The 12,451-nt window shown below is 38.2% G+C and overlaps 1 protein-coding gene across 11 annotated transcripts in view; it reads left to right on the forward strand.

Annotated features, from left to right (window-relative positions):
* The window catches only part of NRXN1 (neurexin 1), a 1,082,241-nt gene that overhangs the window by 270,016 nt on the left and 799,774 nt on the right, over positions 1 to 12,451 (forward strand). The gene's annotated exons all lie outside the window — the stretch shown is intronic.

Genomic DNA, 12,451 nt, shown 5'->3' on the forward strand with positions numbered 1-12,451 from the left:
AGGTGATGATTCCCATTCCAACAGAAAAGAATCGCCCTGAGTGAATTTGGGAATGTTTATGCGGAAGAGTTGACTTTTTTTTTTTTTTTTTTTTGTGAGGAGATCAGCCCTGAGCTAACATCCGCCCATCCTCCTCTTTTTTTTGCTGAGGAAGACGGCCCTGGGCTAACATCGGTGCCCATCTTCCTCCACTTTATATGGGACGCCGCCACAGCATGACTTACCAAGCAGTGCGTCGGTGCGCGCCCGGGATCCGAACCAGCGAACCCCGGGCCGCCGCAGCGGAGCGCGCGCACTTAACTGCTTGCGCCACCGGGCCGGCCCCAAGAGTTGACTTTTAAACAAGAGATTAGAAAGACGCCAAAATGTTTGGGTTTGGTATAAAACATTAAATACAAACATAGATACTGTGGCAAAGGTATTTAGGTGGATGAGAAACATTTTGATTAATCCTTTCAACTTATTTATTAAATTTTCACTTGGAACGAAAGGCTTATCTCTATAATTGGTAGTGACTACCTGGACAGAATCCTGAGTGTCCACTAATACATCAGCCCTTGTTTCCTTAAAGGCAAAGCTCAATAAATAGTCTTTATAGTTTTATTTGTTATCTGCAAGGTCAAAAGTATGGGAATTTAGGAATTCTCAAAGCATGTGTTAATAGAATGACAATAACTTCTAACATTTGATTACTAACAATCAAATCGTTATTTTTCAGATCATAACAGAACATAGGAGTGCAAGGAGAGCTCCATAGAATCTAAATGCGTCAGGGGGTTGAGAAACACAAATCTAAAGAAAAGGTGAGATTGTCTCAGGGGAAGAAATTGTTAGAATGGCACAGAAGCAAAGAAAATGCAGTGTTGCAGGGATTTGGCTGTCCTCTGGGGCCTCACACGATAAAGGAAGAACAATTCTCTTTGTCATTGTTTGAGAATCATATTCATCTGGGAATACTGTATATTAACTGCAGGAAAGAAAACATTCTTACCAACAGGAAATCAGACTGTCTTGGAGCTATGATGAGGCAAATTATATTGTCTGTTTATGTTGTTTAATTTGTGCATAAGGCAGGGGATGGCGTAGGGGAGTGAGGAGGCAACATTCTTGCACTTAGGAATTTATATACTAAGAGTGAAGACAGGGCAAGAGAAGAAAATATGTAATCAGTAGGAATAGAGATGTGTAAAGTTGTGTTTGTTATTGTGTGCTTGCTTTTGTTTGCTTGTTTTGGTTTAGATCACAGAAAGGTAGTTTAGAAATTTCATTGGTGATTAAGGATGGTAGAAAAAATATCTATGCTGTGTAATAATTTTCATTATAACAAGGTTTTCATAAATGATGAGAAACTATTTACAGATGAGAAGCAAGTGATATATCCAAATTGTCCAGATGCTTTCATAGGGAACTGGGATTTGAGTCATTGGAGCTCCAATGCAGATTAATGCTCTGCTTTCTCAAGGATTCTTATAAAAGCTGGAATTCTTTTTACAAAATACATATTAAATGCATGGCTTTAATCAGTTGATTATTTATATACTAGTTTGAAGTAAGTTGCAATTCCCGTCATGATATTTAATTTTTGTATAACATATGCCATACATTTAGTAGAAACTGCATGAACATTATTTTATAAAAATACTTTTAAGGGGGATTCACGATCAGTCAAAAATATAGCCTCAAAAATAAACATATACATTTTTAATGTGTCATGCATACACAGCTATTGTTTAGTGCTACTTCAGAGAATTCTATAAAGAAACTGAAACAAGCTGACAGGCATATTATATAAATGTATTAAATGTCCTCAAATCAACCCATCTAAGACGTGTTTAGCTTTATGCTTCCACCTGTTCATTTGAGTTGCTTCCTTCAGTGTAGGTATTTGGGGTTTTTAGTAAGCTTAATCTCTCTCTTTTTTTTTTTTGCTTTATAAAAGGATGCTTCTTTAGGAATGTTGATGAAATTTTAATATGCAAATGAGTATTTTTCTGTAAGGCAACAGTATCATTAAAGGGTCCAAGCATGATATGATTTTTTAAATCTTCTACAGCAAGTGAAAGTACTGAGGCTCAGACTACTTACATTCATTTTGTCTTTATTGTATTTTAATTGAATATATTAATCAAGTAGTCATAGGGAAAAAGGCATAAGCTGATAAGAAGGTTAATTTAGCAGCCAAGTTGTATGGGAGTTACCTTTCTAGATAGCCTAGATATTGAGACTGGCCAGTGGCACTTGGCCTGTTCTTTGTCAGTATTCTGTGGCAGGCTTTATGTTGCTTGTGGGTGAGTGAAAGACATTCCTGTTGAGCAAAGTGTGACTCCAGCTGTGTGACCCAGCTCAGGGCCATGGAAACTGGGCCTTGTCCTTCTCTCTGCCAAAGTACCTCAGTTTAGAACAAATGGCCTGGAAATCTTCCCTCTCGTTGCTTCTGCCACCCCCAACCCTGTCCCACCTGGATTTTGAGGTTAAAAAACAGGCCAATTTGTGTAGCGAGCTCATCCCCCTGAGCAATGGTGAAAGGATTTGCACTTACAGCTTCTGAGAACACAGGATTAGCTTGGGAGCTCACTGAGCTTAGCTACTACACTGCACCAATGTTTCGGATTCAGCTTTTATTGATTCTCTCTTATGAAACATTCTGGAAGAAGAGGTGGAATTCGGCTATGGGTACTGCAGGTCATTTATTTCAGGCCTTCTATCTGGCAGCTTTTCTTCCTATCCATTTCCCTCCCTTGCAAAGGAAGAGGAATATAGGTTTGCCTGTGAAAACATTTAACTCCTTATACCCTTTCTGTGGTCTCATTGGAAATTAATAATAAAAGTCAGGAGGTACAAATGAAGGAACAAAAAAAAAATAAAAGATCTGAAGAGAGACCCTCTGGACTAAGGTTGAGAGAGTTGAATAAATAGAATTAACAAGGAGAAAGAGTTTTTGTACAGAATAGAGAGCATGGATTGGGCGCTGGTGCTAACAATAATGGAGATGAGAAGGATTGAAATATTGTAGAGTTCAAATTGCTATAATATAGAAACAGGAAATATTCTCACGGGTAAAGGAAGTAAAGTAGGTGAAGTAGTTGTACAGCTTATTATTGGGATTTAACATTACCTTTCACTAATCAATTTTTTGCAAAAAGAGAGCTCAGTAATAAAGGACTTGTCCTCATATTGTCAAGTAAGTGCACTTGGCATTTGGCAGTATGAGGACAAGGCTCTCCTTTCGTCCCTGTTTGCAGGTCATTGAGTTTAGCCTCCTCATGCTATGCCTAACAGAACACCTACAGCCTATAGACGTTAACTCAGAGAAGCCACAGTGCAGATATGTCCTACATCACACTGCTCTTCCCCACTTTGGCCAGCTAGTTTTGTACATGGGAAGTTTTCACCTTGTAGGCATCAGCCTGTATTTGAGGGATGGCATTTGAGATGTGGGAAATTTGGCCAGTGACGAAGGATAGGTCAGGACAAGTTAGCCATTGTGATTTGAAAAATCACATTCGTGTGTCTTGCTCTGATAGTATTTGAGAACTCAGAGAGTCAACAGCATGAGCATTTGTACAAGTGGCCTTCCTTTTTTCAAGTTTCACCTGAGCCCCTGAACTCCTTTGTAAATTTTTTATAAAGCCAAGCTCATTTTGATGACATTACTCTTCTGATCATTTTCTGACTTTTAAGTTTATGTTTTTGATTTTTTTAAATAGGAAAGTCAATACCATGAGCATTTTTTATTATTTTAGTCTTTACAGCACCTAGCACTATGGTAGGCACATTACCTGACGAGTATTTACTGAATACTTCTTGCTCATTATGAGCAGCTTGCCCTCAATAATGTAGAAAGAATGCTGGAAACCCTACAATACATCCCACTTTGTATCCTGGTGGGCCTATTCCAGAAATCCTCACCTTTTAGGTGAGTTGGGTTGGGCCCTGGCATTTGTGCATTAAGCAAGAACATCAAGGGATTCTGATTCATTGTCTATAGATCTGATTTGGAGAAAGTTTGTATCTCAGTGACCCCAGGGCATTTAGTCAGCAGACAGTACTTCAGTCAGCTAGTATTTCTTTGTCTGTTATATGCTCATATCTGTGCTGGATATTTTGGGGGATGGTAAATTGTAATATTTTAAAATACACCCCCCCATTCTCTAAGACCCTTACCCTGCTTTAGCAGTTATCGCTAGCTGACATTTTATTATCTACTTACTTGTCTGTTTTGTTATTATCTGTACCCTCTTCCCATCCATATAAGTTTTAACAGGGCAGGGATTCTCTCTGTTTAATGCTTTATCTCCAATGACTAGGACATAATACGTGCTCAAAAAGTATTTAGTGAATGAATGAATGAATGAGTGTCCCCAGGTTCACCTCAAATGCTGCCTATTCCACAGATAGCCCTTTATTGAGCATTCCTGGAAACTCATAGCATCTTTTTTACTACTTTATGAGAAATACCTCATACTACCCAAGGTTCTAACCAAAACTCTTATTCTTGTCAATAATCTATCTCCAAATTTATCTTTGTATCTTTCTTAATGTACTATTCAAATTCTCATCTCTGTTTTTGCTTACGTTTCTTGCCTATTTGGGAATTGCCTAACTGTGCTTCTTTATTCATTCAAATCAATAGACCTGGTTCAAATCCCTTCTTCTCATGGCAGCTTCTTCTGACAGTTCAGGTCACATTGAACTTTTTTCTCAACTCATATTTTCTAAAAAATATCATGTGTTATTTCCATCTAGGCAATCAAATTGTAAGTTTCTTGAGGACAAAGATCATTTCATTCATTCACTTATTCATTCATTCTTTCATTGTAGGTTCTTAAGCAGTCGAATAGTATTGGGATTCTGTGTTTTTGGAGAATAATTCTGACGATAATACATAGGGTGAATGGCATGAGGGTGAGCTGGAGGTGGAAACTAGAGATCATCAGAAAGTTTCTTTTGGTGACTTTCTTTGTTGTCCTTTGTAATCTTCCACCATCGTCCTTCTAGGATGATGAAACATCATCATTCCATCTCTTTAGAGCAATCTGTAGCCTCTTTTTCTTTCCATGTCTATCTCAGTCAGCTGTAAAATTGCATTGTCTGTTACTTTGATGATGCTTGGACCTGGTTCAGTTCAGCAGAGATTTCATGAGTGTCCATTGTGTGCTAGGACTGAGATAAGGGTTCAAATGTAATTAAGACATGTTCCCTGAAACCTAGGGTCTAAAAGGCCTACAACTTGGACAGTATACTGTGGATGTGCATGGAAATTCTGAATGATTGAGAAATAGTCCTTTCAATATAAAAATGGTTTACTTCCTTTAGCACTTGTAACTAACTTTAAGGTAGAGACTTCACTCTTCACAAATTTCTGCTGCTCTAGAGTATTGAGCATTTATCTACGGTTAAAGAATTGACTGAATTCATTTCCTACAGTTGAGATGAAAAAATTTACTTCAAAACGATGATAGTTGAGTTTCGCTGAAACACGCATCCCGATACTCCAGCGAGAATGTGATAGATGTGTCTAGAAATTAATCATGGGTCCAAGCAATGGCAAAGCCCATATTAAGATTGGTCCCAGGCCACATCTGAGCTGCCCTGTGAGATGCACCCTAGTCTAATGTAACTGTGAGTGGATTAATAGCAAGAAAAATCGTTTAGTAGAGCCAGGATTCACTGATGCATCCTTATAACTCCTGCTAGTCTTGAAAGACAAAAACATCGATTTATCTGTCTATAATTATATATAATTGTATATTTATGTAAATATATATTTTTTCATGCAAACATATATACATACAGTCATGGAGCTGTAAAAATTTCTTCCACTAAAGTAAAAAATAGGTCTTGTTTTATGAGATTGATCATTAATGATTTTTAAAAATTGTATAGACATTCTTAGATTTTGCTAAACTTCTGCAATGTTTTTATAATTTTATTGCCCTGACAAATCTTGTCCACCTGTCGTGGCACAACAAAACCAACTGGTGTGTTTCAAAGCAGCTGCTAATGGCAGCATCTGATTGAAAGTTCTGCCATAGATGTACCCTTAAGGAAGTACCAGTTAAGCAGCACTGCTGCAGAATGCAAATGCCCTTTATTATTCTGGCTGCATTGGCTTCTAACCTCCATGGCAGACAGTACAATTTCCAGACATTATTTGTTCAGCATTGGATTTGGATTTTTGATTTCTGAATTCTGTGCATGGTATTGAGCTAATTTTTCTTTATTTTGTCTAGGCTGTCAGTTTTTGACACTGGATGGTCATGTTAATTTCCCATTTCTTCCCCAAAGCAGATGCCCAGATTTTTCAAAGTTTCATGGCAATAATTTTTGAAGGCTTGACAAAAGTATAAATTTTCTTTATCATCATAATAAGGCTTGACAAATGGTCCTAAAGGATCAGGTAGAATTTCCTTGTAGCTGAGTGAGTTTGGTTGGTAATCAGGCTGTTTCCAGGCAACGGGTCCCGTGGTTACTGGTTTCTTCATGTCTCTAAAGCTGGAATCTCATTCTGCAAAGGGGTGAGAAACCTTGGGAAAATAAATGCAGAGAAAGTGATTTCTTACTGCATCTCTTTTAAACAAAACACTCTGTGAATTGTTTTTGACTGAGAAGTTTATCCTACATTTGCATTTACCAAAATGTATAATGTTTCTATGAATAAGACACCCGGAGAAATCAGACCTTGCCCCAGGGGAATGATGTAAATGCATTAGAGAGACAGCAGGTTTCCTTGCTGGAGATGAGGGGAATGCCTGTGATTGAGTTGGATAACCCATCTGTGGTCCTATAGGCTTGCTTTGGCCTGCTGTTGCTTAACTGCAGATTTTAAGGGCTGCCCTCTAGAGTTGGAAGAGATTGTTGCCATCTAAAGCTTAGATACCTGAGTGGTGGTGCAGAAAAAGCGGGGGTGTGGGGGGTGTGGGGGGGGTGTCTCTCTTAAGCAGAACCTGGAAACCATAGCTTTATCCCCCAGCATTGTCAAAGCCTCATAAATTGATGTGAAAGAACAATTCTCATTTTTTTCTGTATCTGTTTTTTGGAAAACATGAGGTGTTAACACTTGCCACCCGCTTTATTTTCCAGAAAGCTGGATAGCTGAAACCACGTTCTCAAAATCTCAAGAAAAGTTTTGGTCTTCAAGCGCAGGCTCTTAGTGGATGTGTATTGCTGTTGTTTGTGGTGGTTGTTGCTTTACCAGCTGATATTCCTGAATCCAAATGCATTTTGGGAATTTGATGAGGGTGTGGCTGTAGAGTGTGAGGCTGAGAGAGCAGTGAACTATCCATAGGTAAGAGTCTCACTAGGGGTGTGAATTTCCTACGTAGAGATAGTCAGTGACCCAGCTGCGCCCAGCCAGCTCTTCCACATAAAATCTTCTCTGAGGACACTGCTTGTCACTGAATCCTAGAGAATTAGGGCTAGAAGTGACATTAGAGACTTCCTAGTCCAATACTTTCCTGTTATAAGAAAAGGAACAGAGGCCTAAATAAGATTGGTTCCTTGTCTGAAGTCATCTATTAATTATTACCATTTTCAACTAAGATTTGTACCTCCTTGTCTCTGAGTTCAGTGCCCTTTTCATCAGAACATTCCACATACTTCTACTTGGTTAAGAAATATACTGCCGAGAATCCCAAAAAATAGTCTCAACCTTTCTTCCTTTGCATCAGCCATGGGGAAAGAATCACATCAGATGCATGGGAAAAGGAGTTGGGTGCACATTTGTAAAAATGCACAGTCCCTAAGCTTGGGCAGAAATTCGGGGCAGAAATCCTGCTTAGAATTAGAAATAGAGTTAGCGTTTTTGAATTTGTCTTTATATCAGCAGATGGAGAGTATGATAAATTATAAGCTAGGATTTCACTATCTGATATAATTTAGCACTCACAATCATAAATCTGAAGTCTTCTAATGTTTCTTTAGCATGCAGCTATATATTTGGGCATGCTTATAATAAAAAAAACATAAATTACATGCCCTTATTTGTATTACATGTATGGCCCCAGAGTTACATTGCATAGGTAAATTCAAACAAACTCAACATATGAAAATCTGAATATATTATTCAGAGAATTATTCATTTTAAAGGACTATTTGTTGGTTAGAAAAGACATTTACTACAGCATTGTAATACATTCAGAGATTTCCTGGTCTACTAGACTCTGACCTTCTCAAGGGCAAGAACTATTTTCTATTCATATTTGCATCCCCAGTGCCTTAGCATAGTGCCAGAAAACTAGTAGTCACTATATTAATGTTCACTGAATTGTCTGATACAAATTCTCTGCCAAATAAGCATTTATAAGGACAGATTGATTTGGTAAGCATTTATGGAAAATGTGTGCAACGTTACACAAAATACTGGGCACTTTAGATTTTAAAATTAATTCATTCATTCTGCAGTCAAGTTTACAATCTAATGAAGGAGGAAGATTTAAAAATGGTTAATTAGAGTACAGGGTGCTAAGTGTAATAATAAAGATATATTATTGTGTAAAACCAATTAAACCAGTACATTAAAAATATAGATATGTACAACTGCACAACCTATGGCGTTTTTAACTTGAGTATTGAAGGCATGTACTCCCGTAATATCCATGCATTTTTCCCCATGGCTATGATAGCTGTGTTGTCTCTCAAATTTGACTAAGTAGGGCCTGAGCAAATTCCCTGGGCAACTGCTTTCAGCATGTAGAGCTGCCTGAAATAAACTGGCTTATTTGCCCAAATTCTCATGATAAGATCAGGAGTCCTTTATGTAGTCATTGTATTCAAGATATTTCATTAATTTTAATTTTACTCAAATATTTTTAAATGATTTTCCCATCTTTGAAATGGCTTGGAATGGACAAAGGTACTGGTTCATTCCTTTAGACAAATTTCCAAGTACTGTTTGTTTGTTTTATTCAGATATGACTTTCACTAATTAGTATATTGCTTAGTGTTTAGTAATGCTGGACTTTCTACCTCACCCATTACAACTGCCCTTATAATCTGCATATCTGAACTAGAGAAACAATACAATCCTAGTAATTGACCTTATTTAGGGACCAGTCTTTGTGGAGTTTTTCTACCTATGGGAGTTTATCCAAAAAACATGCTCTTAAATCATTCATAGGTGAAGTTGGGCAGCAACAAACCATATCAATTGAGGTCATCTCATTCTATGTGAGATTAATCTCAACGTACTTTATTATTAACACGAGAAGTACTGTGGAACTTTGTTAAATTTTGAAGCCTTGTTTGGCTTTTCAGGAAACCTGTAGCCTTCTTTTGCCAACTCCTCCCCACCCACCCGTGTATGTTCTTCTCCTTCCTGTTGATGCTTCACTCAGGGACACGGCCATTCCTTGGGGAGGGAGCTTGTTAAAAATGGAAATTTGGTGGGCTTTCGCCTGAGATTCAGTATTTTAGTATTGGCCAGAAATATGCCTTTTTGTAAGCAATTCAGGTGCTTGTGATATCAGTGGTTCTTAGATCAGGATTTCAGTTCCCTCACACCATCCCATCCCAAGCCACACCTCAGCCCATAAATCCTGGGCAAAATGCTTAGCGAAGCATGTCAAAGCCCATCGTTGTTCCTTCTGATGATAGAACCCTCTCTTCCCTGGTTGTCCCTGATTTCTGTGGTTCTTGGAAGAAATGTGAAAGTCGTATATTTTTTAAAAAGCTTTTCACTCCTATGAATCTTCTTTTAAAATGAGCATAGCTCTGATTCATTGAGAGCTTCGTTGTAGCACATAAGCTCTAATTGCCTAATTATCTGCCCAAATACAAAAGGCCAGGTCATTCAAAATTTCTTTGCTCCGCTAGGTATAAAGACCAGTCAGTCGCTGAGACTGTTAACTTTGGTTTCACATGTGATCAACGGCAAGGAATTAATTCAAGGTATTGCTGATGTACATCAGTTTATCTGTCAGTACCTTTCCATTCCTATCTCACAGTAGTTCCTGTTCTGTTGAGCTTCTGAAAGCTTAAAAAATGCTGGTTCACTCTTTTCATTATTGTTTTCATCTGCTTCCCTTCCCCCCTCCACTCTGATATTCAGAATTTTATGAGATGCTTACGAGAGGGATGGCTGAAATACTGTGCAAGTGCCTTGCTATTCTGGATATGCTTATCTTCAAATTGTCTCTGTTGATGCGTGTAGAAGCCTTGATTATAACTGCATTCCGTGTCCCATAGTGCATTCTCTTCAGTTCCCTCTCTGTCAAGCATGCGCACGCCTCACTAGCCTTCAGTTGATACTAACACATTGTTTGGCAGGAATTCTCCTCCCCGCTTCCCTGAGTGGTGATGACAAGGAAACAGGGAGAAGTGAGAAAAGACAGAGAAGCACCTAGGAAGTGATATTTTTCCTTTCCTGATGACAACTTGCACTTGTCTTCCTTATGTCTTAGAGGACTCCTTTCCCTTCTCTTTCTCTTGAGACTAACTTTCCTAATGGTTAACTCGGTAGAGTTATGTTACATTCCAAGTTTAGGTAGTTTCCCTTTTAAAGTGAACAATTTGGTTTACGGACACAGGAAAACCTGGTAAAGAATACAAGAATAAGAGAAGGAACGAAAGCAATTTTTTTTCTCAAATTAAGTATTGTGCTTCAAATGTCCTGCAGGTTAGTTAAATTGCTTTCATAGAAAGAACTTATCTTTTGGTTGGTCGGAATAATTTTCACGAGAGCTGGTCTGATATTTGTTTTTTTCTCTACGAATCTCGACCTGAGACAAGGTGAAGCGGGAAGTTCCAGGTGTTCTTTGTTTAAACAACAATAACAATATCAACCTATAGACAATTGAACTTTGAGGGAAGTTTCTCCGCAAATTCCACAAATACATGATTAATATCTTCAGCAGGAACTATTACAGGTGTGCTCCTCTTGGGAGATGAGGAACTTATTTCCAACATTTACTAAAAAATGAAGAACATAACAAATCAAGCTCTTGAGCATTTTGGCAACTTAATGAGCCTGAATTGTGTTAATATGATGTGATGTTCAGATTCATGACACTCCCTCATTCACTCCTTCAGTGAGGTTTTCTGAAACACCTTTGGAGACAATGTATCATAGTCTCTATGTCTGTGCACACGTGCTCAGCAACCAGGATTCCTGGGTTCAAGGCCAGCTACTAACTGTATGACTTTGGGCAAATTGCTTAACTGCTCTGAGTCTGTTCCCTCATCTGTAAAATGGGTATAATGATAAGCATATTACCACATAGGAATTTTTGTGTATGTGTGACAATTAAGCAAGACTCCCTGAGAAGGGCATAGCGGAGTATCCGGTGCACACTAAATATTCAATCCTTGTTACTCATTTTCGCCTTCTCTGTAGCTGTAGCTGATATAGTCGGTTGCAAAAGGATTGCCAGCCTCCAAAAAGGATATTTATTTTTAAAACTCAGCTTTAGATATCATGTTTTATTGCTGCATTTAAAGTATGAGTTGGTTGTCATTTGTTCAACATGGAATTTTTTAGGAGTGCATTTGCTTTATGTCATGTCCCCCCATAATACCATAGGGGCAGGGGCTTTGTTTGCTCAACATTGCTCAGTGGTTGGCACATAGTAGATGTTCTATATATATATATATATATGAAAGGCAGGGAAGGAGAGAGGAAGGGAGGGACCCCTGCTGTTCTGCATGGGCTTTTTCCTGTAAGTCTTTTCCTGGCCAGTAGAATAAAAAGATCCTTTAGAACAGGGGGATATGGACTGAGGAGATGAGGCAGAGTGATGTTTCTTCTTAAGCAAAAGGAAGTACTGATGGATGTGGCTTAACCCTCTCTTTATTTCTAATGCTTCCCTGGGATGTGTCACATGTCATCTCAGTGAGAGTGTCATTGGAGGGGAAAGTAGGGCACTCTTAAGTTCCAAGAGGAATAAGTCAGTTGAAAATTTGTCATAATTCAATAAAAGGAGATGTCCCCTTTGTTTTTTATGGCAAAATTATTCTGTGGAGGAAACAGCAGGGAAGGCAGGTCACTAGCTGTTATAGGCTTTTTCATTACTCTGTATGGGAAATCTCATAACTGACTTCATAGGATGAAATATCACCTTCAACGGCCGAGTTACAAGACAAAAGTGGAGACCTCTGACATGTGCTGGAAGAAAATTAATCTTTTGATGCTGAGCTCCTTCCATGTCTCCCTCCACATGTTGATTGAGAAGCAAAATTGGAAATCTGGTATCTAAATATAAAAAGTTTTCAGCTAACTAATTTTAGTGCATCAAGTATTTATTAGGTGCCTGCTGTAATAATAATAATAATAATTTGAAGGAGGAGGAGGAAAGAGGAATCATTAATTAAGCTCTTATTAGTGTTAGGCATTAATTGAACTCTACGCCTTATATGTATTATCCCACTTAGTAGCCACAAAAACCAATGGGGTAGTCATCATTATTTCACAGATGGAAAAAGTGGAGCCTAGAGAAGTTAAATAAGAAGTATTTAG

The sequence above is a fragment of the Diceros bicornis genome, chromosome 12 (genome assembly GCF_020826845.1).
Source record: "Diceros bicornis minor isolate mBicDic1 chromosome 12, mDicBic1.mat.cur, whole genome shotgun sequence".
Lineage (NCBI taxonomy): Eukaryota > Metazoa > Chordata > Mammalia > Perissodactyla > Rhinocerotidae > Diceros > Diceros bicornis.